The sequence below is a fragment of the Xenopus laevis genome, chromosome 3L, assembly GCF_017654675.1.
Source record: "Xenopus laevis strain J_2021 chromosome 3L, Xenopus_laevis_v10.1, whole genome shotgun sequence".
NCBI classification, from domain to species: Eukaryota; Metazoa; Chordata; class Amphibia; order Anura; family Pipidae; genus Xenopus; species Xenopus laevis.
The window spans coordinates 19,390,796-19,400,590 of NC_054375.1; the positions used below are offsets into that span (position 1 = coordinate 19,390,796).

A 9,795-nucleotide genomic window follows, 5' to 3' on the forward strand; every position below is an offset into this window, starting at 1 on the left:
CTTCAAGCATGGTCTCCCCTTCAGTAACTACCTCTGAGTTAGGTTCACAAACCCCTGGTGCATCCTTAGGAATCCCTTTCTCAGACCCCTGTGGAGAACCTTCCTTTCCCCAGAGCTTCCAAAAGAGGGGAAAGTCTCGTCCCAAAATTACACTATGCATCAAAACAGAGGAAACACCCACTTCATGACATGCAGTACCAGTAACAGTTTCAAATGTCACTATAGCAGGGGGATGACTTTTACAGTCTCCATGAATACAGAGCACCCCAAGATTACGTTCATTAACCTGGTCTGGGCTTACCAAACTGGCATGCACCATTGTCACTAAGCTCCCGGAATCCAACAGAGCTTGAACAGACTTTCCACCCACCTTTACCACCGCCATATGCAAGTCAGTGTCTGCGGTGCACACAGGGTGAGCAAACAACGACACCTGCTGAGCCGAGTGACAATCCATGGGCTCTGATGGTAGTGGGCACCTGGCAGCAACAAGACCCCACTCATTACATCGCCAGCATTGCACTTGGCCTCGACCCTTGGTTGGAGGGGACAGCTGAGTTTTGTCAGCTCCTTTAGACCATTCTATAGCCTTTTGGTCAGCCCTGGTATCCTGAGGCAACGACTCACTGGCTTTTCCTGGGGACCTTAGTTACATAGTTAGTTACATAGTTAAATTGGGTTGAAAAAAGACAAAGTCCATCAAGTTCAACCCCTCCAAATGAAAACCCAGCATCCATACATACACCCCTCTCTACTTTTAATTAAATTCTATATACCCATACCTATACTAACTATAGAGCTTAGTATCACAATAGCCTTTGATATTATGTCTGTCCAAAAAATCATCCAAGCCCATTCTTAAAGGCATTAACTGAATCAGCCATCACAACATCACCCGGCAGTGCATTCCACAACCTCACTGTCCTGACTGTGAAGAACCCCCTACGCTGCTTCAAATGAAAGTTCTTTTCTTCTAGTCTAAAGGGGTGGCCTCTGGTACGGTGATCCACTTTATGGGTAAAAAGGTCCCCTGCCATTTGTCTATAATGTCCTCTAATGTACTTGTAAAGTGTAATCATGTCCCCTCGCAAGCGCCTTTTTTCCAGAGAAAACAACCTTGCAGATGGATGTTTTGTGGCTGGCTTGCGCTGTTGTGGAAACGATCCTAAGTTGTCCTCAGCGGCAATATAGCGTTCCACCATTTCCACCAGGTGATCGGCTATCTGGAGATCTGCATGACTCACCCATCTCCTCAAGGATGGCGGAAGAGCTCTCAGAAAGCGATCCACAGTGACCCTTTCGACGATTTGAGGAGCTGACAGGGATTCTGGCTGCAGCCACTTTTTCACAAGATGAATTAAGTCATACATCTGGGCACGGGGAGACCTCTCCTGCTGGTATGACCACGTGTGCACCCGTTGACCTCGCATGGCTGATGTAACACCCAAACGGCGGAGTATCTCCGTTTTTAACCTGTCAGTCTTTGGCATCGGCTATGGTCAAATCAAAGTATGCCTTTTGGGAATCTCCAGTCAGAAAAGGCGCTACCAGACCTGTCCACTGGGACTTGGGCCAAGACTCCCTCTCGGCAATCCTTTCAAAAGTATGCAGATATGCCTCAACATCATCATGTGGCGTCATGTTTTGCAGAAAACGACTGGCCTTAATGGAGCTATCTGTGTTAGGGGCCCCACTTGACACATTGGACCCCAGTGCAGCCATCTGTTGTACCACATCCGTCAAGAGTTGTCGATCAGCCTCAACCGCCTTTGCTAATGCTGCCAGTTGAGCTGCAAGCAAACGATTAGTCTCTTGCTGGGTGGCCATACTCTGCCTCTGGATGGCATTGTTCTCTTGCTGGGCAGCATTTGCCTCCTGCTGACTAGCATTGACTTTGGCCAGCTGCAACACAAGTTCCTCCATGTTGTTGAACTACAAATCCCACAGTCTGCAGCAGATAGCACTGCCCTTTTAACAATGGTTGTCCTATTATGCTCACTGTCTCTCTGTTGCCCGCATCCGAAACACCATTTGTGGGGAATAGCTCAAAGCAGTGGGTAGGGCTCAGGTAAAACAGTTCTTACAGAGGAGACAGGAGGCTTAGGTTTGCAACAAAATGACACAGGCTCCTGCCTGGAGTTTATTGTTCCAACCGGACAACTTAAACAGGCACAAGTTCCGTGCTATAACAGTCAAATAATAAGGAAAACCTCACCGGTTTGCAGTGTTACAGTCCATAGGAAAGTTTCTTGCTGTGGTAACAAACAGTTGCTCTTTTGAGTTGCAGTCAAATACACAGTTTGTTCACAAACACTTCACAGCGTGTTTTCAGAGGTTCTCTCTCTGACTCCCAGTACAACACACTCCCACTCCCCGCCAGGCTCTCTTAACCAGTCCCACCTGCGGACTAATTGGGCAGCCTAATTAACTATCCTTGCTCCAGGGTCCTAACCTGTCTTACCCTGGAGATTTAAAGGAGCCAATACCTCAGGCTGGGTGCTATATACCTCCCATCATATACAGGCAGCCTTTTTTTACATTTTATCCGACGTTTCGGTCCCACATGGGGACTTTTCTCATGGAAAGAGAAAGAAAGGACTGAAACGTCGGATAAAATGTAAAAGTGTGTGAATAAATTGACACTTTTTTTCACCAAACCATACAGAGAGTGCTGATCTTCTTCAGTCAAAAACTGAGAAAATTGCACATTGATCAGACAGAAATTTTCTATCTAGGTTACATTATGTATCAAGGGATTCATTTTTGCTGCACATACCATCTAATTATTCTGTGAGCTAATGTGCTACTGGATAATCCTCAAAGTTCTCTTTCTAAAATGATTCTTGGGGAGATCTTCCCTGTGGTGAAACCAGCTCTAGGAGCCGTATAAGTTTGTTCTTCATTAGAATATCATTCTTTACTGTATGGCTAAATCACAGAAATGGCGAATACGATACTAGTTCATTCAATCCATTGGGAGTTTGGGACTCAACGTATCTAATTCATGGCTCCAACTGAGTTCCAATTGTAGCAGCAGTTTTTCATGATTGCTTCCCTTGTAAGGTATGGGAACATGGTCAAATATCATGCACCTTAAACTGGCCAGCGAATGTTTCTTGATGAGAAAATGTTGGGCTACTGGTGTATCAGCTCTCCCTGTCTCCAAGGCTGCCTGAATTGAAGCATGATGGTTCCTCATCCGTTCCCGAAAAGTAGTAATAGTCTTGCCCACGTAGAACAAGCCACATGGGCATTGAATAAAGTAGATTAGAAATTTTGAAATGCAAGTGCAAGTCAGTATGAGCTAAATAAAGATCAACTAAAAATTTTTGATTAGCCCTGAGATGTGCGTGTGCGTTATGCCTTATAGGGTTTGTTTAACTTCCAAACAATTTGTTCAGTTGTTTACAGATCACCATAAACCAAGACTTTTAATTGCTTTCCACCTTTTATTTTTTGCCGTTTTCCCAAAATGTAAGTTTAATGTTCCCGTCTCTTGTGTTTCAGTCTGGCAGCTCAGTGATCCAGAAGCACATACTAAACTGTTACAATTTGCTACATTTAGTTGATACAATTAATTGCTACATTTCTCAGCAGCATCTGTGCCATATTAACAACTATTGTATCAATTCTAACAGCTGCCTTTAATCAAACTCAGGGATTTTCCATAAAGAAAACAAATAACTGAGAAATTAAAAAAAATACATCTAACAGAAATGTGGATCATATCAAAGTGTGAGCTGAGCCTGGGGGAACAGTAAGTCTTGGACAATTCTGTTAGGCTCACATTTCCTTTCTCAATACAGAATTTGAACTCACTGATATTCTATAAATTATGGCACAAAGAACATTTTTCAGCCCTCTGAAAAGGACCCTGAATCATCTGGTTTAGGGTGGGACTACATGGATGTTTTCAGCGCGATCCAACGCGCTGCGACGAAAGGCATGCGACAGAAATAAGGTAAGAGATAGAAATGTCGGATGAAGTTGCATCGTTGATCTGACGCGACACAACTGCTGGATGCAGACGCAGCGTCAACTGGATTTTCCCACCACTACCGTCCTGTCGGGTAGCTGCGGGGTCACATTCAGTAAATGGACACTATGTCAACTTCATACCTTGTATGGGTAGTTCAGAAATTGACACAGTGCAAAGAAAGAGGAACAGGGAGTCTCCGCTGAACTATGTTACCTTCACAGCTACCCACTACTCCTGCAAGACGTGGGTAGTTTTACATTTTGAAGCACTATGCAGGAAAAAGAAAAGGAAAATAAAATAAATAAAGTGGGAGAGGAAAGGAAAATAATAGATTTAATAGTAGGGAGGGGCACAGAAGAGACATGGGAAAAGGAAAAATGTTTAAAGGATAGATACAAAATATAATACAGGTATGGGACCTGTAATCCAGAATGCTCGAGACCTGGGGCTCTTCAGATAACTGATTTTTCCGAAAATTTGGATTTTCATACCTTAAGTCTACTAGAAAATCATTTAAACAAAAATCTGGATTGTTTGGATAAAATAGAGTCTATGGAAGATGGCCATTCCATAATTCGGAGATTTGTGGATAATGGGTTTCTGGATAATCCCATACCTGAATAGAGTAGGGGAGAAATGCAGGATTTAAGGGGATCAATGAGAGTACAGAGGAGAAGAGAAATAGGTAGGGATCCATGCAAAAAATGGATGTGGATGAAGGAAGAAAGTAGAAGGTACCTGGGAAGCGGTGACTGGAAACAGAGAGAGAGAGAGAGAGATGTGTGAACAGCATAGGGGAGAAAAGTGAACTTTAAAAACGGGAAGAAACCAGCCCATTGGGTTTTTAGAAAAGGGAAGGTATAAAAACTTGGAGACAAACTCGGAAAAAGAAAGTGGAGGAATAAAAATAGGATGGGAAATTGCAAAAGGGTGAATGTTAAAAATAAAAAAAAAAAGAGAGATGGAAAAAATGAAAACAGAAGATGAAATTAGAAAGCTGTAAGGAGAACAAGACAGAAGTTGGGAATAAGGAGACTAAGGCAAAATAAAATGGTAACTCAACAGAATCAAAATAGAAGAGACAAAGCAAATACAACAGTGTAGAATTAAGAACGCATGCAATCACTGCAAATGTCTTTGGCATTTTTTTTTTTTGTTGTGTATAACACACTGTTGATTGAAAATTATTTTGGATGCGCATCTGTGCTTTTGAGCTGCATTTGCACTTGACTATTTGAGGTGCACAGGACATACCTTTCTGACTTAAAGTGATACTGACACTGAAAACTACTTTTTAAAATATGAACATTAAGGGGCATATTTATCAAGGGTCGAATTTCGATTTGAAAAAACTTCGAAATTCGAATTCCAAAAGACCAACCGAAATTAAGTCAAAGCTTTTATTGGTCGAATAGGTCAGTTTCGATCGAATAGGTCCGTATTTGTCCAAATTCGAATCGTAGGAATAGCGCATTTCCCCCCCAACAAAAAAACTTCAATTTTTCGAAGTCCACCAATTGACTCCAAATAGGTTCTAGGAGGTCCACCATAGACTAAAACAGCAATTCAGCAGGTTTTAGATGGCAAATGGTTGAAGTCTAATTTTTAAAGAGAGAGTACATTCGAATTTTCTAATTTTTTTCAAATTCAATTCTAATTTGGACAATTCCCTAGTTGAAATACACAAAAAAATAGCTCGAAATTTTAATTTTTTTCATTCAAAAATTCACCTTGACCTTTGATAAATCTGCCCCTAAAAGTTACCTATAGGTCATGTTGATCATTTTTTGCAAGTTATTGTTAGTGGACTGTACTATCTAAGCCTGTCAGTTAAAATTTCTAATGCTAACGGGCTCCTGCTGTACAAATATGGCAGCTCCCTCATACAGGAACATGGGGCACCAGACAGTAATGTAAAAGCATCCTACAAATACTTTATGGCACAAATATAAGTAGCTTTCAAAGGAAATATTATGACAGATAAAAAAAGAGTTTCATTTCTGGTGTTAGTATCTCTTTAAGGTCATACACAGCCAGAGGTTGCCAAATGAGGGGATTTGAGCACGATTCAGCCACCCACATCCTGGGCCTAATTGGACTCATCAATACTTGTCAGACGACGACCGCATCAACCGCAAAGCCACTACTTGGAATTTTCAAACTTGCCCAATTGCTTTTTGGCCAGATATTGGTAGGGAAGGCCCATCGGTGGGCCAATAAGTTTACAACTTGGTCTGAAGGGACTGAGTCAGCAACTTTTATCTGCATGAGTATAACCACCTTTTGGAGCAATTTGATACTAGGTGACACATTTTACTACAAAAACAAATATGACCATCAGATCTCTTGACAATATGTAGATTCACACTCAAAAGGTAAATGGACCCAACAAGGGAAAATTATTTATACTTATAACCTCTCTACATGACCTACAGGTAGTTACATCTATTCGATTCTCCTAACATAGCACTGGTTAATATCCAATGTAATGTTTTATTAATATTAAATGTCAGCTCTCATATAAACAGAACAACTTCTGTTTTCAAAAATATATACTAGACAATGTCCAAACCAACATTTATCAGAAACTGCAGCAATATTTTCAGCCATGAGTCACTTTTGCTTAACTTTAATTTGCCTTTATCATGAATTCAAATTCGTTCTAAATGTGCAGAAATGAGCACATGTAGAGGGTCACAGCAGGGCTGGAACTAGGGGTAGGCAGAAAAAGATAGGGGGCGCTAGGCAGTGCCTCTTCTGCCTACCTACCCAGAGTTCTGGCCCTGGCTCCTCACCTGCCAGCACAGCTATCACTGCTCGTATTGCTTTTACCTCGATCTGATAATCGCTGCCCCCTGCGACCCACCCCCTCCTTGTTGTGTAGTGCAGGAAAATCCATTGGGGGGGAGGAACGGGAAGGGTGATGAGTGGAGGGAAATCTTAACCGTTTCAGCGTTAAGGCTGAATGTGTTACTGCTGGAATACAATGTAATTCTCCTACCGCACACCTGTAGTTCACCAATCCTGCAAGCTGGTGGTGCGTTCCTTCCGTTGACCCGGCCGGGTCCCTTAGCAACCAATGTGTAAAAGAAACGGATCCGCACACACACCGATTAGTGCAGTCGGGATTATCCCCTTTTATTCAGCCACCAAACATCAACGTTTTGGGGGGGAACATGGGGGGGAACACCCACCCTTCATCAGGATCATGATCCTGATGAAGGGTGGGTGTTCCCCCCCGAAACGTTGATGTTTGGTGGCTGAATAAAAGGGGATAATCCCCGACTGCACTAATCGGTGTGTGTGCGGATCCGTTTCTTTTACACATTGACTGCTGGAATACAGCCATTCAGCAGATCACTTCTGCTCCTAGCTCCTCACTTGCCTGCCCGGCTGTCACTGCTCCATTCTGCCCCCCCCCCACCCAATTGTTCGATGCCCTGTGCGACCTGTCGCTGCTTGTGTAGAAACACATTGCCGAGGGGGAAGAGAGGGAGGGACGACGAGTCGCTGGTCCTGCCTTGGGCGCAATTTGCCCAAGGCCCGGCACTGAGTCACAGCAATATGACATTTCGTTGGCAGGATTGACAATGCCAAATGAAGAGTGTCCTTCAAAGGCAGAGTCAGATGACACCTTATTTTAGAGACACAACACATATCAGCAACACAATTCCTCTCAAAAAATATGCCTCTTATATTTACAATTTTATACACATAAATAACATTTTGTAGGCAGAATGCAGCAAAATCTCAAGTATGTAATGTATATCATCCACCTATCTGAAAATCCACTGAAGAATTTCAGTATATTGTGAAGTCAGGAGTGTCCCTCTTGACCTTCAGCAAAATTGTTAAAGTTTGCATATATTAATAGTGTATATAAAGGGTGACAGTTATATATTAGATTTTTCTCTTTGATTGTTCAAGAATAAATACTGTCCTTGGCTTTTTCCTGGTGAGTAGAAGATAATAACAGGCATTAGTACCTTCTATAGCCAAGCAGGTCTTATATCCTTTCTATATCGAAGTAGGCCTGATTACCAGGACAAAGGAACATTACTACAGCCACCATGCACATTTAGTAATACAATTATACAGGTATAGGACCTATTATCCTGAATGCTTGGGACCTGTGGTTTTACAAATAAGGATCACTATACTTTAAATCTGCTAAAAATAACTGAAATACTAAATAAACCCAAGAGGATTGTTTTGCCACCAATATGAATGCATGTAGCTTAATAAAGATCAAGTACAAGGTACTGTTTTATTATTACAAAGGAAAAGGAAATCATTTTTCAAGATCAGAATTGCTTAAAAAGAACTCTATGGAAGATGGCCTTCTCGTAATACAGAGCTCTCTGGATAACAAGTTTTTGGATATCCTGCATCTGTGCAGAAAATTAAGTCAATATATACTGTAGAAATACTGTAAAAAAGAGTTTTAGTGAGCACTAAACTTAGACTATTCTAAGCTGATTTACTAACACAGGAGCTAATTTGTTGCAGTGCAGTTACCAGTAGCAAAAATTGGATATTTGCTTCTAGCTTGTGATAGACTAATCAAAAGTGCTAATTGATTGGTTGCTAATGCTATTGACAACCCGGCAATGGAGCACCTAAGCAAATCAGCCCCCTTAAATGTTCTGGTTTGTATGGGGTGTATTGTACATATTATACCACTAATTCCTGCATCAAATTTAACTGCCAGAATGAGGACATTCCTGTTTGTCTAAATTTACAATATATATATATATATATATATATATATATATATATATATATATATATATATATATATATATATATATATATATATATTAACGGTATAGGTTGTTATTATGAAGACAAAACGCCATTTGTGCAGTGCATAAATATATAATTGAATAGAACGATTATTATAGGGTACAGTTCAGTCTTTCAGAGAATGAGTCGTTAATCCATAGAGGATGCCACAGAGGCCGAGCAGCCATCATGGAAGCCGACTACAGGCTACCCTACATATGCAATACTTTACTCTCCTATGGCCTCCTATCTTACCAAGCATTTTACAGTGGCATGCAATTCGCTACAACGTACTCATCACTATCTACACCCAGCAACTACGTTAATGACGGCAGGTTTGAGGTTAAAACGGGGATTTTTCGTTACCTTACTTTCCTAGCTGAGAACCTGCGGCGGCTGCAGCTGCAGATCTGAGTGACAGTGCAAAGAGGAGGGGCACGGGAGAAAGCTGAGGGAAGGAGCTGCTTGACGTCACTACACGCGCTCAGGAACCAGATATAGCAGCGACACAGAATGCTGATTGGGTGCTACTTATGGCTAGGGGATGGCTAGCTGATCCTAGTACTCGCACATTAGCCGCATGGCCCCTTGAACTGGTGGGGTGGGGGGAAAAAATCTTATTGTGCAGTGCGTATTATTAGTTCTACACGCTGCTCTTGGTTTTTCTCTCGTCGCAGCTGCTGATGATGCTTGACCTCCTGTCTGGATGGCCAGCAGCCATGTTATTTAAATAGCGACTAGGACGAATACCAGAGCTTTTCTATATATTTGGAGCTAGCGTGGGTTTGTGCTTAAATTGTGTCAAACAGAAACAGTTCACATACAGAGGAATGTCATGTTTAGTTTTTATTATTCTTTCGTCTCCATTTGTTTGACCTCCCGCCCGTATTAAAGATTACAATGAAACCTTAATTTTACTTCCCGTGATTTTTAAGTTTTCCTCATTTTACACCGTTTTTGTGGTCCTGCTGATATATTATGGATCCTGAGGCCACACCACCACCCTGCCTCAGGTGCAAGGCCAACCGCTC

At 41.8% G+C, this 9,795-nt stretch overlaps 1 protein-coding gene across 2 annotated transcripts in view; it reads right to left on the bottom strand.

Moving 5' to 3' along the window:
- vdac1.L (voltage-dependent anion channel 1 L homeolog) overlaps window positions 1–9,277 on the bottom strand; it is a 32,526-nt gene extending 23,249 nt beyond the window's left edge. Inside the window, exon 1 of one of the 2 annotated variants that reach the window (XM_018251968.2) lies at window positions 9,131–9,277. The gene's annotated coding sequence lies outside the window, so the exon portion shown is untranslated. The remainder of the gene's footprint in view (window positions 1–9,130) is intronic. The other variant, XM_018251969.2, reaches the window with a different exon arrangement.
- Between the last annotated feature and the right edge of the window lie 518 nt (window positions 9,278–9,795).